This window comes from Passer domesticus, chromosome 3 (assembly GCF_036417665.1).
Source record: "Passer domesticus isolate bPasDom1 chromosome 3, bPasDom1.hap1, whole genome shotgun sequence".
In the NCBI taxonomy this organism is placed as follows: domain Eukaryota; kingdom Metazoa; phylum Chordata; class Aves; order Passeriformes; family Passeridae; genus Passer; species Passer domesticus.
The window spans coordinates 72,089,172-72,104,194 of record NC_087476.1 but is presented as its reverse complement, the minus strand read 5'-3'; the positions used below and the strand labels follow the sequence as shown (position 1 = coordinate 72,104,194).

The 15,023-nt window shown below is 43.7% G+C and overlaps 2 long non-coding RNA genes across 7 annotated transcripts in view; one reads left to right on the top strand and one right to left on the bottom strand.

The window, feature by feature from the left end:
• Positions 1 to 15,023, top strand: part of LOC135296922 (uncharacterized) — a 100,326-nt gene that overhangs the window by 61,354 nt on the left and 23,949 nt on the right. The window contains exons 7-8 of one of the 6 annotated variants that reach the window (XR_010358944.1): positions 5,543 to 5,773; positions 6,949 to 7,385. The exons of the other annotated variants lie outside the window; for them this stretch is intronic. This is a non-coding gene — a long non-coding RNA (uncharacterized LOC135296922). Of the gene's footprint in view, positions 1 to 5,542; positions 5,774 to 6,948; positions 7,386 to 15,023 lie in introns of those variants that run through there. 6 annotated transcript variants of the gene reach the window in all.
• Positions 2,577 to 6,460, bottom strand: LOC135296924 (uncharacterized). Its single transcript, XR_010358948.1, has 3 exons — positions 6,356 to 6,460; positions 5,528 to 5,756; positions 2,577 to 4,048 (listed from the first exon to the last, which is right to left on the bottom strand). It is a non-coding gene; the product is annotated as an uncharacterized LOC135296924 (long non-coding RNA).

The window sequence follows — 15,023 nt, the reverse complement described above, 5'->3', positions numbered from 1 at the left end:
GAAAACAGGATTTTTGAATTTCAATGAACTTTCAAAGCAGACTTACTGCTCAAGACAAGTGCACACCTTTCCTCCTCTTGGAGTTGTAGGAGAATGAAATTCAGGTCTCAGACAGGCAAGTTGATCTGAAAATGCCCTAAAACTGAGAAACCCAGCCCTAGGTTCAAAACTACCCACAAAACTAGTTTTATTTTTCCTTTCATTATTATCTCACCTATTAAAATTCTGCTGATACCTTCAGCAGCATATGAACTGGCCAAGTCTCTTCTTTTAAATCTCTCTGCAGAAACAGAAGAAATACTCTTGCTCTTGTTAAATGCAGCAGTGCAGGTGCTTCCTGCAGATAAGGTAAAAAAGCAACTTCAAATATTAGTAACAATTTATAAGGGACATGGCTGAATTTTTAGTAGCTGAGTACCAGAAACAAGTCTGGGATATGAGTACATATTTAATATTTTCTTTATTTGAGAACAAAAATATGCATTCAGAGACAGGTTAAATGATGGGATTTCTTCATTGTAAGAAAAAAAGGTTATGTTCAGGTCTATCCAACGTGGACATCGGGTTTGTTTTGTGTTATGAGGGAGATGTCCATTTTGGAGATAGCAGCTGAATTCCAGCAATGACAAGAGGCCACTAGGGAAACAGACTCATTTCTTAAAAGATATAAAAATGGTTGTTCTGAATCACTCAGCACCTCACCTGAGGCAATGGGCTACAGCAGGGTACAGGCACGCCACAGCCACCAGTCAAATCAGCCTCACCCAGCACGGAGCAGCAGCACCAAAACCACTCTGATTCTCCACCTCACCTCCTCTCCACCAGATAAGACAAACCACGGTATCCTCAACCTCACCATCAGCGCTGCATCCCGTGCTGACACGGTTTATTCCCACTCTGATGGAGGGTACTGCAAGGGGGCAAGCCAGCCCCCAGCCCCTCATGCCCCAGCTCTTCGCACAGCACCACCGTGGGTCTCCATGTACAAAACTGTGCTGTGTCCAAGCACAGAAGAGCACACACTGGTGGGTCTTATTCCCCCAGTTTGGGACCCAGACAGAGGCTAGGTTTGCAGAAATGATGCTGCTGTGGAAATCTGGCCTTCAAACCCCGGGACCCTCTTTGCCAGGTCTGGCAGAGGACAAGGGGCAGAGAAGATCACTGGGTGATTTGGGGGATATGAAAATTTTGTGCACAGGTGTCTGCTTCAAAAGACATACCCCAGGGCAACCAGGAAAATTGTCCCATGAATTACTACAACACTGATTCCTGATTTGGTCTCTAAAGGCATGTGACACAGAATTCTAAAAACTAATTAGCTACGACCAAATGTTTTACATTTTTGTCAGCCCCACACATTGAATTATAGTTTCTCAGATCTTTTATGGGTTGCAGTTGAATTTCTTTTTCAGTATCAAAGACTGTATTCTTTTCCTCTGTAATATATTTTTAAGACTGACAAGAGATCAATAAAAACATGTAAGTTAAGGATCCATAAGCCCCACATAATTTAGCTTCATATACCATGCTCTAATAAAACACACCAGTCAGGTGGTTTGCATGCAGGTATATGCATCTCTGTCTCTGGTTTGGCTTATGTTGGGCTTTATGTTTATGAGCTCTGACAGGTATTTAACACTTTATTAGGAAGACAAAAATGTAATTAAATATTGTAATGTGATTCTCCTCTCCTTGGGTTCAATTAAAAACAATGGCCTATTCCCCCTTTTGCATGAGGAAAGGAGGAAAAGAAAGAAGAAAGAAAGAAAAGAAAAAGAAAGAAAGAAAAGAAAGAAAAAGAAAGAAAGAAAGAGAGAAAGAAAGAGAGAAAGAGAGAAAGAGAGAAAGAGAGAAAGAGAGAAAGAGAGAGAGAAAGAAAGAAAGAAAGAAAGAAAGAAAGAAAGAAAGAAAGAAAGAAAGAAAGAAAGAAAGAAAGAAAGAAAGAAAGAAAGAAAGAAAGAAAGAAAGAAAGAAAGAAAGAAAGAAAGAAAGAAAGAAAGAAAGAAAGAAAGAAAAGAAAGAGAAAAAGAAAGAAAGGACAGTGTTGGGCCTTTGTTGCAGTTATCAAACAAGCAGCATTTTTCTGTAGAATTTCTTCTCTAGAGCTGGATGACTGTGACAGATAGTCAGGAGCCAACCTCAATTATAAATAACTTTTGGATATTTAACATGATCCTGCCTGGAAAAGGGAAAGCTGTGAGGCAGAGAGCCCTGATGCTCTCCATGGGGACCTTCTTCCCTGCATAAGGGACAGAGCTATGAGCTAGACAGGGAGCTCAGAGCTGCCCAGCTCAGCAGCAAGTCAGTGTGAAGAGTCAACCAGCCACACTAATATGGCCCTCAACTGCAGCCAGTGTCACACCAGGCCAATGGAAGGAGCCAGGAGAAAACTTTCCTTCTGTAAAAGTGAGTGGCAAGCTGCTGAATCACTCTGGCAGGCAGGAGTCAGCATGTCTAGGGGAAGTGAAAGTCAATGTCTACTGGAGGGAATATTAATAATAAAAACCAAAGCAAGGACATTCAGAACTCAAAAAGATCTTTACATTTAGTAAAAAAACATTCCAAGAGTGACTCCATGCACCAATTAATATTTCAGGAACCGTAAACCAATATTCATTTTATATTTATGATACAACATTATTCATCTACTAGAGTTTCAAAGTATTTTACAGCCGAGCGCTAATAAAGCATCTCGTTTGCTGTGAAATGCAGCCATCCTGTCACTACAGCACAGCAGCTGACAGGACTGTCTAGGGCACAGGGGAGAAAAAGCTGCCCTCAGGGGAATTTGAGAGAGCTCAGCACTGCTGATCTTCCTTTAAAAGTCCAGGATGGGTGAAAGTACTTACAGGAGCTGGGCTTAGGGAGACAAGTGGAAAAATAACATGGTTGAATAGAGAAGTTTTAGACAAGTCCTTGTTGAAATCGGACTGGTCCAGTGCAGATATATAAATACATATTCAATCATGCCAAGCAGATTTTTTTGTCCTTCCTCTCATTCATTTCATAGCAGAAACTAGCAATTGTCAGGAGCACACCACCCGGGATCCGCTCCTTGCTGCGTCTCATCCCTTCCTCAACAGTGGAGAAGGACTCTCCATTTCTCCTTCTTTCCATCCCTGGCAGCTTTTCCCCAGCAGAGAAAAAGAGATGCAAAGTTAACCCCTTTGTTTCCTGGGGACTGTCATTATTCACCAGTCAATATGTATATCCGCCCATTCCATAGAATGAAATTGATGTGAAGAGTCAATTCAAACAGTAAACACCAGTAATACTCTTCAGGAAAAAAAGTGCAGAATGCAACACCTCTGCCACCAAACTAAATAATCCTGTATGCATAAATATTCTTGAAATACAGAATTTGTATCAGAGGTAGCAGAAGCTGTGATATGCGGTGTGCTTTGTTACAGTCTGATGTAGATTAAAAGTCGAATAATGCACCCTCAGAGATATACAGGCCCAAATCCAATTTTCCTCTCAAATAGAAGTACAATAAATAAAATAGGCATCCAAAACTGTCCACATAACTCCAAGCAATGTCATGCACTTGGTTTTTTATGTGTTTAGGAATATATATGTACATAGGGATGTACATACATATGAATATGAATTTGTTTATTCAGGGATGGAGTTTGCTTTTGGTCTCATATGAAGATTGAGTATTTCTAAAGTAACCATTATAAATCAAGTGAGAAGAGAAAGGGGGAAAAACTCTTTAATTTTCATTATGTAAAAGTTCCTTCTTATTGATAGGGCTTCTGTTTGCTAGAAAACTTCCTAGGGAAAAAAATTGAAAGAAAACATTAGCTGCAGCTTACTAATGCAAATGCAAGCGAGATTTGGTGGAAACATTTAAGTCAGCAGGTGTTGATTCAGGATTGTTGATTCAGAGCATGACAACAGCCAACCTGGGCCACTTGAGGCTTTTCAGCTGAGATGTTTTACACAAGTCTTTCCAGCTGTGTGTGGTATCTCAGCGTTTCTATCTTCTTGAGGAAGTCCTCAGAGGTCCCTAGGCCAGCAGCTCAGGTGCCAGGTGTTGTTAGCACTGTTTCACAAGACAGGGAAAGCAGACACTTGTTTGGTCACTGCTATGTAAGAAAGATACTAAGCCATTAAAGAGTGTCCAAAGAAGGGCAGCAAAGATGATCCAGGGCCTTGAGGGGAAGCTGTATGAGGAGCAGTAGAGGGCACTTGGTGTGTTCAGCCTGGAGAAGAGGAGGCTGAGGGGAGACCTCATTGCAGTTACAGCTTCCTTGTGAGGGGAAGAGGAGGGGCAGGCACTGATCTCTTCTCTGTGGTGCCCAGTGACAGGACATGAGAGGATGGCCTGAAGTTGTGTCAGGGGAGGTTTAGGTTGGATATTAGGAAAAGGCTCCTAAACCTTCCACCCCAAAGGGTGGTTGGGCACTGGAACAGGCTCACCAGGGAAGTGGTCACAGCACCAAGCCTGACAGAGTTCCAGAGGCGTTTGGGCAACACTCGATGTGGTGTGATTCTCGGGGTGTCCTGTGCTGGATCAAGAGTTAAACCTGATGATCTCTGGGGGTCCCTTCCAGAAGGATAGTCTGTGATTCTGCCTGGCTTTGAGAAAACCTCTCAATCAGAATCTGTAAGCACTGGGGTCAACAGCCTGCTCTTCCAAAACCCTCCTCCTCCAGTCTAAGCACTGCCATGGGCTTACTGCCCCTCTCAAACCTGGAACTGTTCCAAATTTTATGGTGTTTCTTCTATCTTTAAACATATACTCAACACACATTTTTGAAAACCTGTCCCCCTACGGCTCTGTGTACACTGGAGCATCAGCCATGCAAGTGCTGTGTAAATGCTTGCTGAGTACAGTGGAGTATTTAGTGTAAAAATATTTGAGTCCAAAGGTGAGTTAGAAATATAGCAGATGAGCAAGCCGGGGAAGATGCTAATTCAATAGAGCTTATCTGGGACTGCAAGCAGCAGAGGGGAATGCCAACTGTATCTGAGCTTCCAGCAAGGTTATCTGTTTAGTAATGACATATTGCCTTAGCAAATTTCCATTGGCTACTCGGGCCTCAAAACTTCACATAGCTTCCAATGCATTCATGAAAAATAGTGACTTTGGTAACAATTAACATGTACAGTGAAACTTGTGTGGATGAGAAAAAGCAGTGACTGGTCTATCCCATATTTTAGTCCCAGTTCCAAAACCTCTGGTAAATAACAGGAGGTTATTTATTCACTGTTTTCCAGCTCTGTGCTCAGAAGCTGGTAACCTCTGTGCTTGTATTTGTCATGACACACACACAGTCAGGGTTTTCTTTAAGGTGAATCTTTCAATTCAAACATGAAAATCTTTTAAAAGCAGCCCACTGCAAATCTATTATAAAAACGGTCTCTGCTAGTGAATCTAAGCCAAGGACTCTGGGGACAGTGAGCACCTTAATGTTCTAGGAAAGTCATTTAACATCTGTCTCTTTCTATTTAAACCATGCTGATCACCCCATGGACCTAATTTTCCCAGACATAAAATAAGCCAACAATATCTACTTACCTAGTTTGTTCATAGAGATGTCTGCAGCACAGCGCTTGAAGAGTAAAGTAATTAATGAGGAAGACCTTTTTGCCTGCCACAGACTTTGCCATCTGTATGAAGACCTAGTGTGAAGATCAAGCTGAGCAGCTGAGGTAGCTGATAGAGTGATTTATACAGAAAACGGAGTCAGCTGCAGACAGAAGGCTGATCTTGGAAGGCACCATGGGTCAGTGGCACATCTGCTGTGCTGTGTGGGACAAAAAGGTGAGGTGGGTGAGATGCAGTGGTGGAAACAGACCCTTTCTCTGCAGCACCAGCACTGGGGCTGGGGAGAAAACCTGATGCAGGGCAGGGCATGCAATGGGGAGGCAGAAGTTTGTGTTGAAGGATGTCACTCTCCTGTTTCAATACTATTAAAACATAGATCAACACTAAAATGTCTCCACAACAGACTCCCTGGCAAAGCTGCAATGCAAGCACCACAATCCAACCCCTAAAGATCTCTCCACCCATGGGTGCTCTCAGCTGATCCCTTTGCAGGACAGGGGAATCTCTCTCCTGTGTCTCCCAGGGGGAGGGTGGGAAGCAGATTAGTTCTGTTCCCCCGACAATCAAAGAGACAATTAAGGACTGTCTTTCAGTGCCACAACTCAGACCAAATCAAGAGGCCACACTTCACTGTCTAATTGCCCTTCTCATCCATGGTGCTTTACCCTCAAGAAATACAGGAATACAACACTAGAAAGGACAGCTCTAACATATCCAAATAGAACACCAATCCCTTTGTTTTACCCTCCCTTTGTTCAAGGCATCACCCTCTATTTTAGAGCACAGAACCTTACTCACCCCAATCCTCCACTGGCTGGAGCTGCTCCTGGTCTGAGCCTGGTCTGCACAGCCACTGGCACAGGTGACAGTGCCCCACATCTCTGCTGGGCTCCCTGGTATCTGCCCCCCAAGCGCCTGACGAGGCAGCTCAGCCAACTCATGCCCCTTCAGAGGCACCTGGTGCTATCCACGGAGCTTTTATAAACCCTTGGAGGAGGAAGAAGGCTCTGTAGGATGGACTGGGATCACCAATGGGTTTGGCATGGGACTGGTCACAGGCAGGACCAGATGGGACTGCAGGGCTCCTTGCAAACATATCCCTGCATGGACTTTCTGGTTATCCAACAAATAATTACCATGTCCCTTTAGGATGTGCAGAGCATGTGCCAGCCCAATTACAACACATGGAGTAGGAGGGGATGGTGCCATAAAACAGCAGCTAATAATGAAAATTAGCCCTGAGGGAGGCAGGAAGGGGGAGACAACTTCATTTTCTTTCTTTTCCTTTCCCTATGTTTAGCTTGTTTCATTTTTTCTCTCTCAGCTTCTTTTCTTGTTTTTGCGATCACTGCACAATTTTTTTCAGTGGTTTTTGTTTTTGATGAAAGCAGACTTCCCCTTCTGCCAGGAGGGGCAGAAATGCTCGAGGGCAGAAGCACTGCCCCTTTCAAGCCAGTCACCCATGAAGGCAGCTCCAGATGACCCACAAGCAGTGACACAGCCACATCTTGGAGCATAATGCTCTTGTAAGTCTGCTTATGGTAATAGAAATTTAGCATTCGCTATGAATAATCACAGATTTTATTTATAGTGACAAAATGAGAGGGCCTTTTATGCAATATTGACTCAGGTTACCCAGGTCAATAGCAGCCAAGTCATAGTGACTCATACTGTGGAATTAAATATTTTAAACATAGCACAGTTATAGTCTGAGCCTGACTTGCCTTCAGTAACTGCCTTGATCTCATTTTTCTCCTTCCTCCCCCAAAATAGACTAGAGAATTCAAAGTATCCCATGCAATACAGCACCTGATGATCAAAGACAGGGAAAGGAGTGCTCATGCTGTCTTTGGAAGTCTTGCCTAGTGATCTATAGCAAACAGGGGACACATATAGGATGCAGCTGTGATGCCAGGACACAATTTTTGCAGGGTCATGTTGTTGCTGCTGCCTTTACAGTAAGGTTACTTGAGGACCCAGGTAGCTGAATGATTCATGCAAGGTTGTTGAGAAAACCAAACAGAGTGGGGGATGGAGTTTTAAAGTTCTGAGTTCAAGGCCCCACCAGGGACTTGCCTGAAAGTTTTACAGTTCAGATGATTGAAGGGAAAGTAATGCTTGCTGAAGCCTTTCGACCTCTCTTTACAAGGTAATAAAGGACTCATGCACTTGGTCCTGGCACGGGTCCTGCTGTCCCAGTGTAGCTTTAACAATGAGATGATAAAGAATCCCCCACTGGAGATGCAAGTTGGTACCAGTGCTACCCTGAAGCAAAGGCTGGAACAAAAGCATCAGAGAAACAGCACCACTTGGGTTGGAGGACTTTTCTCACCTGGGACCTGAGAGTTAGGCTGTGAAAAGTTCTGAGCAGTCATCAGAAAGGATTGGAGTTCTGTATGGTCAAAACCTGTGTGCCAGTGTGTCCCCACTCCCAGGAGGATCCATCTGGCCTTGCCCTTCGCTAGGAATAAAGGAGAACCACTGCATGAAATCTACCAGAAATAAGGAATTTAATGGGGACACAGGTTTTTTGTAATTATAAATTATCTCCTCTACAAGCTTTCATGCAATGACATACTCCTGCATTTTTTAACTTATGGGTTAACTTTGGCTGACCCTGGATACATGGACCCCCAACTACAGGCCTGAAACAACTTACAAGTCAGGGCAAATTAGGAATGACCCCGGTGGATGCCACAGTGCCTCGACTGCTGGGAGGCAATTCAGGCTCTGCTTGTCTCGCATGGCTTTGGGGCATTGATCAGTCCCCACACTGCCAGCATACCAACCGTGCTCTGGCACAGCAGGCACTGGGGCAGAAAGTTCAGTGGCTGTGTCAGCCCCGGGAGGCAATGTGTGCTCTGCAAATGGGTTTTAAATATGCCATTCAACATGGCTCCCCGAGACCACGGAGCTTGCAAGCTGCAGCCATTTTTCACACTAACGTGTTTTCAGTGTGCCTTTTATTTTTCCTCCCAGTAAAACTGACCAGAAGAGAAACTACACTGAGACAAGGACTAAATTGCTGTGATTCAAGTCTTTCCCATTTGGAAGGGGCATTATTGGAACAATGGATGTAATAAAGTGATTCTTGTTTACATGACTTTTCCATTAGCAGAGGAGGATTTGTGGGAGATGTAAGCTTCTCCAGACATTCAATTAGAGCTGTTTAATGAAACATTATAACCAAAGCATCAGGGTATAAGAGGGTGATTTACCACAGCTTATTGCTTAGTTAGAGGAGAACACTTTAAGTGAGTGCGAGTAGAAGATGGAGCCTGCAGTCTCTCTACACATCACAGTAGTTAAGAGCACACCCAATCTTCTCTGACCAGAGAAGACCAGAGTCATTATTTCCCAGACCAGAGTCATTATTTCCATGAGGTCCATGGCAGTCCCACTAAGTCTGCTCAGTGAAGGAAAGGCTTCACTCAGCAGTCTCTGGCTACATGGCTAGGTCCTTCAAGGGCAGCAGTGTCTGTGCTGGTGAAGGCATCATTGCTATGTGTCACGTAGCATCTTTGGCCTGAGCAGTGGAACCTCACTTACTAAAAAAATAACAAATGTTCAGCTAAAAACTGAAGTAATTTCTTTCTCTCCAGCAGAGCCACTTCTGCAGCAGGGAGGTGCAAAAGAACTATCCATTTACTCTGCTACCAAAACATTGCTTACTTCTGAAGGTGCAATAACTCCCTGCAGCTGCCCTAAGACAGTCAAAGTGTTGTGAAAACAAAACTTTGTCATAGGGCTTGAACAGCAACATGACACCCACCACCTGGGATCTCATCGAAGGGATTTATTGTGCTCTATTCTGTCCAGCCAAGCCTGTTTGGCTGCTGAGTAAAGACAGCCCTTAGCATTTTTCGGGTCAGTGCGATACCAAGAAAAAGCTCTCTCCTACAGCACAGCAGTCATCTTACAGGGTGTGTCTGTGCTCATTGTAGGGAAGATGCCTAAAGAGGAGGAATTTGTAGTTCACCATATTGATAAAGCTATTGACAAGGCAGCATGCTGTGGAAGGGGCCTGTGCAAATGGAAATGGAGTCAGAGTGGGTCAGGATGCTCCCCTAATGGTCTGAGTATCAGGAAGCACAGATAGCCACCATGCTACCACATGGAAACATCATTTGCTGCAAGTCAGTTATTGATCCTTCATATAGTTTTCTTTTTTAATTAAGTCTCTGGAGATGATAAGGGAGAAAAATAACTTCAGAAATGAAAAGTATCAATAGCTGCAGCTGAGGTTCTGAAGAGTCTTAGGAATTCAGGGTGATAGAATAATAAACACCATGATCTTTCCCTTGTAGAAAAATTATGTTCATACATAAAAAGTCACCTGGAAGTCAGATTAGGGCAACTGCTACTTGAAATGGAGTTAAAAAGGGACAAATTTTACCTGTGGGAGAAATTTTGTTTTGCCTTTGGACATATCTGTATATATTACAAGTTCTGTGAGAATATACTGGATACAGCAGCCCACGGTTGGTCCTGCTCTCCCTGGAAGGGCAAAGGTGTTCTGCCCTAACACTAATACATGTTTCAGACCCTCCAAGCAAAACTTCTGGGGCCTCTCTTTCAAGCAGTTTCCCACTACAGTAACTCAATTCTAATAACGAACTTGCACTGCAACATTACCAGACAGAACAAGTGTGCATTTCTATTCTAAAAGCCCTGGCTTTTCCACACCAGTAAGCCAGCAGCACTAATAGCTGCCATTAGCTAATAGCACTTGGATCATCTTTATGGGTCAGCTGTGAGTTTGTGCAGGACATCCATATGTGACATGAGGAAAGAAGTTCCCTGTATATGAAATTAAGAGGGGGAAAAAGTGAAGAAGAAAGCAATATTGGAAGGAGAACACATACAGGAAATACAAGTAATTAGGTGACATCAACATGGCCAATGTAGTTCTCACTAATTTTGAAGGACTTGGTGACCCCACAGTTCTTACATTTGGCATTACAAAACTGGGAAATGCTGCCACAGGAAAAAAATGTTAAATGCACTAAGATGCTCTCAGAGTAAATGTATGAATAGCTTGATTTGTGTTGATGGATGGATAGACATCGTCACAGTTCACTTCATCTGACAGAACTAAGACTCATATATGGCACAAATTGATTCAGAAAAGAGAAGACTGTCACATGCTATTACTGCTACATTTGATCTTAATAACTACATACTATAAACAGATTTTGGTGCATGGCTGCTTCCAAGGGAAAAAATGAGGAGCAGCCCAGCAAGAATCAAAAGCTCTCCTGAGTATGTTCCCCTTTGCACACCCTGAGCACTTTGAAGGGTGGGAAGAATCCAGTTAAATCTTGTTCTGCTTTCCCCCTTTCATCCACCTCAATCTTCACTGCATTTGTTACTCCTAAACGATTTGCTAAGGCCAGAGAAAGAAGGAACTCAATCTGTGCTGCATGTGTCTTCCTGACGTTAAAACCAAACACTCTTGCAGCTGTTAGTTCTTCTTCTCATGCCCCGTTTAGAGAAGAAATTCTGGAGTTTATCTTCTTATGCAAGACAAGAAGGATTTTAGTGCTCTTCCTATATACTCCAGGCACTTCTCACAGTTTCATATCCTGGACATACAGAATGGCTGCATCTCTGAGGAAGAGGAATTTAAATAAAGGGTATCATTGATGAGTAAATGTAAAGCTCCCAAACACAAAATCTAACAAAAAAGAAAGGAAAATAGGCAGTGGTAACACAGAAGCCCAGGTAACAACCTCCACCCCCTCACCCACTGCATGGCACAGCAAAGGCTGGACAAAGGTGCAAATTCTGCAGCTGATGACATGTCTCACTGCTGGGAGATTTTCCATCAGCTCAGGAGAAGTGTCCAGCCTGGCATGGAAAGCCCTCCCCTGTGTTCAAAGAGAGACACTCTGTCCTTGGCCCTGCCCTGAATCACTTGCAAGGTGATTCTAGATGCATCATTGCCTGTCTCTTTGCCAGCAGTAGAGGAGCCTCCCATGAGGAATGGGGGAAAAAAAAGACGTATTTGTTTTTGTGTGATCAGTCACTGAATATATTAGCTTTTTTCTTTTTTTTCTCATAAACAGCTCTTATTTCTTCTTGGGTACTTCCTGCCTACAAGAGTAGAGGAGGAGAGAAACAAGGTATAATCTGAGTGCTAGCAAATGTCACCCTTTGTAATCAGAAAAGCCCTAAACATCTTCCTTTTCCTTTTTTTTTTTTCCTTTTCTCTTCTGAAGAAAACAATCAAATGCTATCCACTGGGGAGTGTGATTCATAATAAAATCTCTCTGTCTAATCAGCATGCCCAAAAAGATTTTTGTCTTCTTATAATTACATACAGCACAGAGGTTTTAGCAGTGCCCTTTCCCAGTGTACATGAACCAAGTGAGAAACCCTTGAAGTCCCACAGCCCTTTATCTGATGGGCAGCCTCATTCCCTGGTCACAAAGCAGAAGTTCAAATTTGTTTCGTTACTGTCAAGGGCAACTGGTCTGACACTAGAATATCACACTTCTTCCCACTTCCTACTCCTCTCCTCATCCCAACCCTTGTGGCCAGAGGCACAGATCCACTTGGACACACTTAGTCCTCTTTCCTTATCTGTGTGGCGTATCACCAGAGGATCCTGACGCCTATAGAGGCAGAGGCAGTGAGCTGGGCATCTTTACCAAGAAAAACACTTAGCTGCAGCGTGGCAAGCTAGGAGGTGAGGGAATTGGAAGGACATAATGAAGAAAGCATTGGAAAATGAAAAGATGGAGTGGATAAGTGAAAAGGAAAGAGCCTTTAACGAAAATGCACAGCAAATAGAGGAATGCAGAAGATTGTTTCTATGGCAATGTAAGTAAGACCGCGAAACTGCCGCCTGCAAGCAAATGTATTTAAAATGAAACATGAGGTAACTGAGGTAACAGAGGCTGTGTCATTAATGGCAAAGCAATTTAGCATCATCAAGTCTTCAGCGTCCCCCACACCTTTGCCACAAGGTGCAATGTGACCGCCCAGATTTAGCACTGGGAACATTGTCCAGGCAGCCGTGGCCAGGGAGCAGCACTTGGGTCACAGGTCTGCAAGGGCAGGCAAGAGAAATAACTCTGCTCCCACATGTCTCAGGCTTGTGTCTTGATCCAGTCATGCTGACTTGAATAATCCCTTCCTGCAGTTTTCCGCAATCTTAAAAATTGAGCATTTTAGACTCCTGTTGAATCCCTGGTTGAATGATCTCTGTAATGGGATTTATTCCTCTCCCCCTCTCTCTCTGGCTGCTGCATTCTCAGCCAAACCCCTGCTTGTACCTGGTGGCTTCTGGGGCTAGGGAGACTTTCTGGAAAGGGGTGACAGAACAGGGCAGACAGGGGCAGCTAGCCCCACAAAAACAGGAGCTGCCTCCTGTCTTGTGACCCCAGTGCAATCAGCTGACCAGCTCCCTGTTGAGCCCTCCCCTCAGCTTGCCTTAGACAGGTGACAAGAGACTGTTGAGATCTTGAAGCTGTGTGCACATAACATACTCTAAAATAAAACCTCTTACTCTGTATGTGGTAGATCAGGATAATTTTTTGGTCAAATAGACTGAAGTAAAAGCTTAAAATAGAGGGGAAATGAACTCCAGTACAACTACGTGGCTGTATGAGCCTGCTCCTAACCTGCTGCAAGGAAGGCAAGATTATTAAAAATTAAATCAGCGTTTCTTCCATATGACCTTTCTTTGAGACCCTTGCCTTTCTTTCCTGGAGACATACAAGAGCTTCCTTTCCAAACCAGCACTCAAATGAGAAGCCATGCCTGCACTGGGAGGCAGCTGCCAGCAGCCCCAGCTCTCCCAGGCTCTCCTGCTCACCCCCAGCAAGCTGTCTGTGCTATACCAGCACCAGAAGCAACAGGCCAAAGATGACAGGTACACTTGTCTAAATTAAATGTTGCTGAGAGTTCTCAAGGAAAGGGCTTGCAGCAAAGTGCAAGATGTAAATTGAAGTGCAGAGAGAGTGCTTCAACAGACGTTCTTATCAGTTGTGCTGCTAGACGCCCTTTTTCAGCTACATGACATTTCAGTTCCCTAAACTCTATTATGCCCCATTTATTTCCATTTTCTGAATAGTAAAAGCTGTAACATAGCACCTCAGGCACTGGTCTGAGGCTTTGGAGAGTTGGGTCTGGCTTGTTGTTGTGCATGCAGCATGGCAATGCCTTTATTGAAAGAACAAGGATAATACGTCCATACTGCAACTAAATCCAGATTATAAGAGCCTCATATGAGGGCCCATTGAGTGCTGAGGGTTTATGGTGCTACACATATTGTTTTTGAATTAAACTCAACCTTTTTTTTTTAAAACGTAAGACAGCTTATTTACTCTTAGTGCTCTTGTTTGTGCTATGCCAATGCCATTTATCAAAATGCAGTTGGTGTCAGCTATATTTCTCTGCTGTCAACCAGAACAAAACGACACTGAATGAGGCCCTTTCATTTTAATTATCTGCATTTTTTCCCCAAAAAAAACCTGTATCTGGATATAGTTTCCACTACATGAATCAAGGGGTACAGAGCCTTCCCACTCTCTCCAAGACGTTGCACAGACACCACTTAGCTCCTCTGTCTGTTTTCTGCTCAGTACAGGAGAGTTCCCATGACAGGAATAATAAATCAATTATGTATGCAAGGAAGGCAACCACACTGGTGCCTGAAACATTCTCAGGTGAGGTGATACCTGCTTTTGCTTCTCAGTGTCTGGACTTCACTTTGCCCGTACTCTTCCCTCCTGCTTTAAAAGGCAAAGCTACCCTCAGCCTGCTGGTCCTTTAGGCTGACAGACACCTTTCCTGCTAACATCAGATACCCCCAGCTCCCTCCTTTCTTCACCCCTTCAAGCTCAGGGTTTGTTTCGGTAGCTGGGGTTTTCTGTTTAAAAACAATCCTGACAGAAGCAGCCTGCTTGAGAGCCCTGCTGGCTAAAATCTGCTGTTTATCCACAGAATGGAATATTGTGTGCCACAAAAGCTTTCTTATTCTCATCACCTACACGCTGCAGGTCTGCTCTGCCGAAGCACCTCTAGGGGTGAAAGCATGCTTCTGTCTCCAAGCTAAATTCAATCCCTGATCTCTTTGCAGAAACGAACAACAAGGGAGGGAGTTGGCATGACTGATGGAAACCAAATGAATAATTCATGGTAGATCATTTATTTTGATGAATTTTATCCTCTTTTTCTGTTTGCAAATTGTCTGCAAGTAGCTTATGAACATCTCAAATGTATATGGGATTTGAAATTAACTGCTGGATACTTTCCGCAAATAACTCCAAGCTTGTAGATTGCTCATGAACCATTCAACAGAACCATCTGAAATTTCAAATTCCAGCCACATCGATTAGCTTTGATTGCTTTTGTGAGCCAGAAGCTCATCTACAGTGCTGGTGTAAATGCAAAGAAATTCCATGGACCGCACTGAGGCATGACTCCAGGTTGACATTGGTGTTCCTAGCCCCAGGGT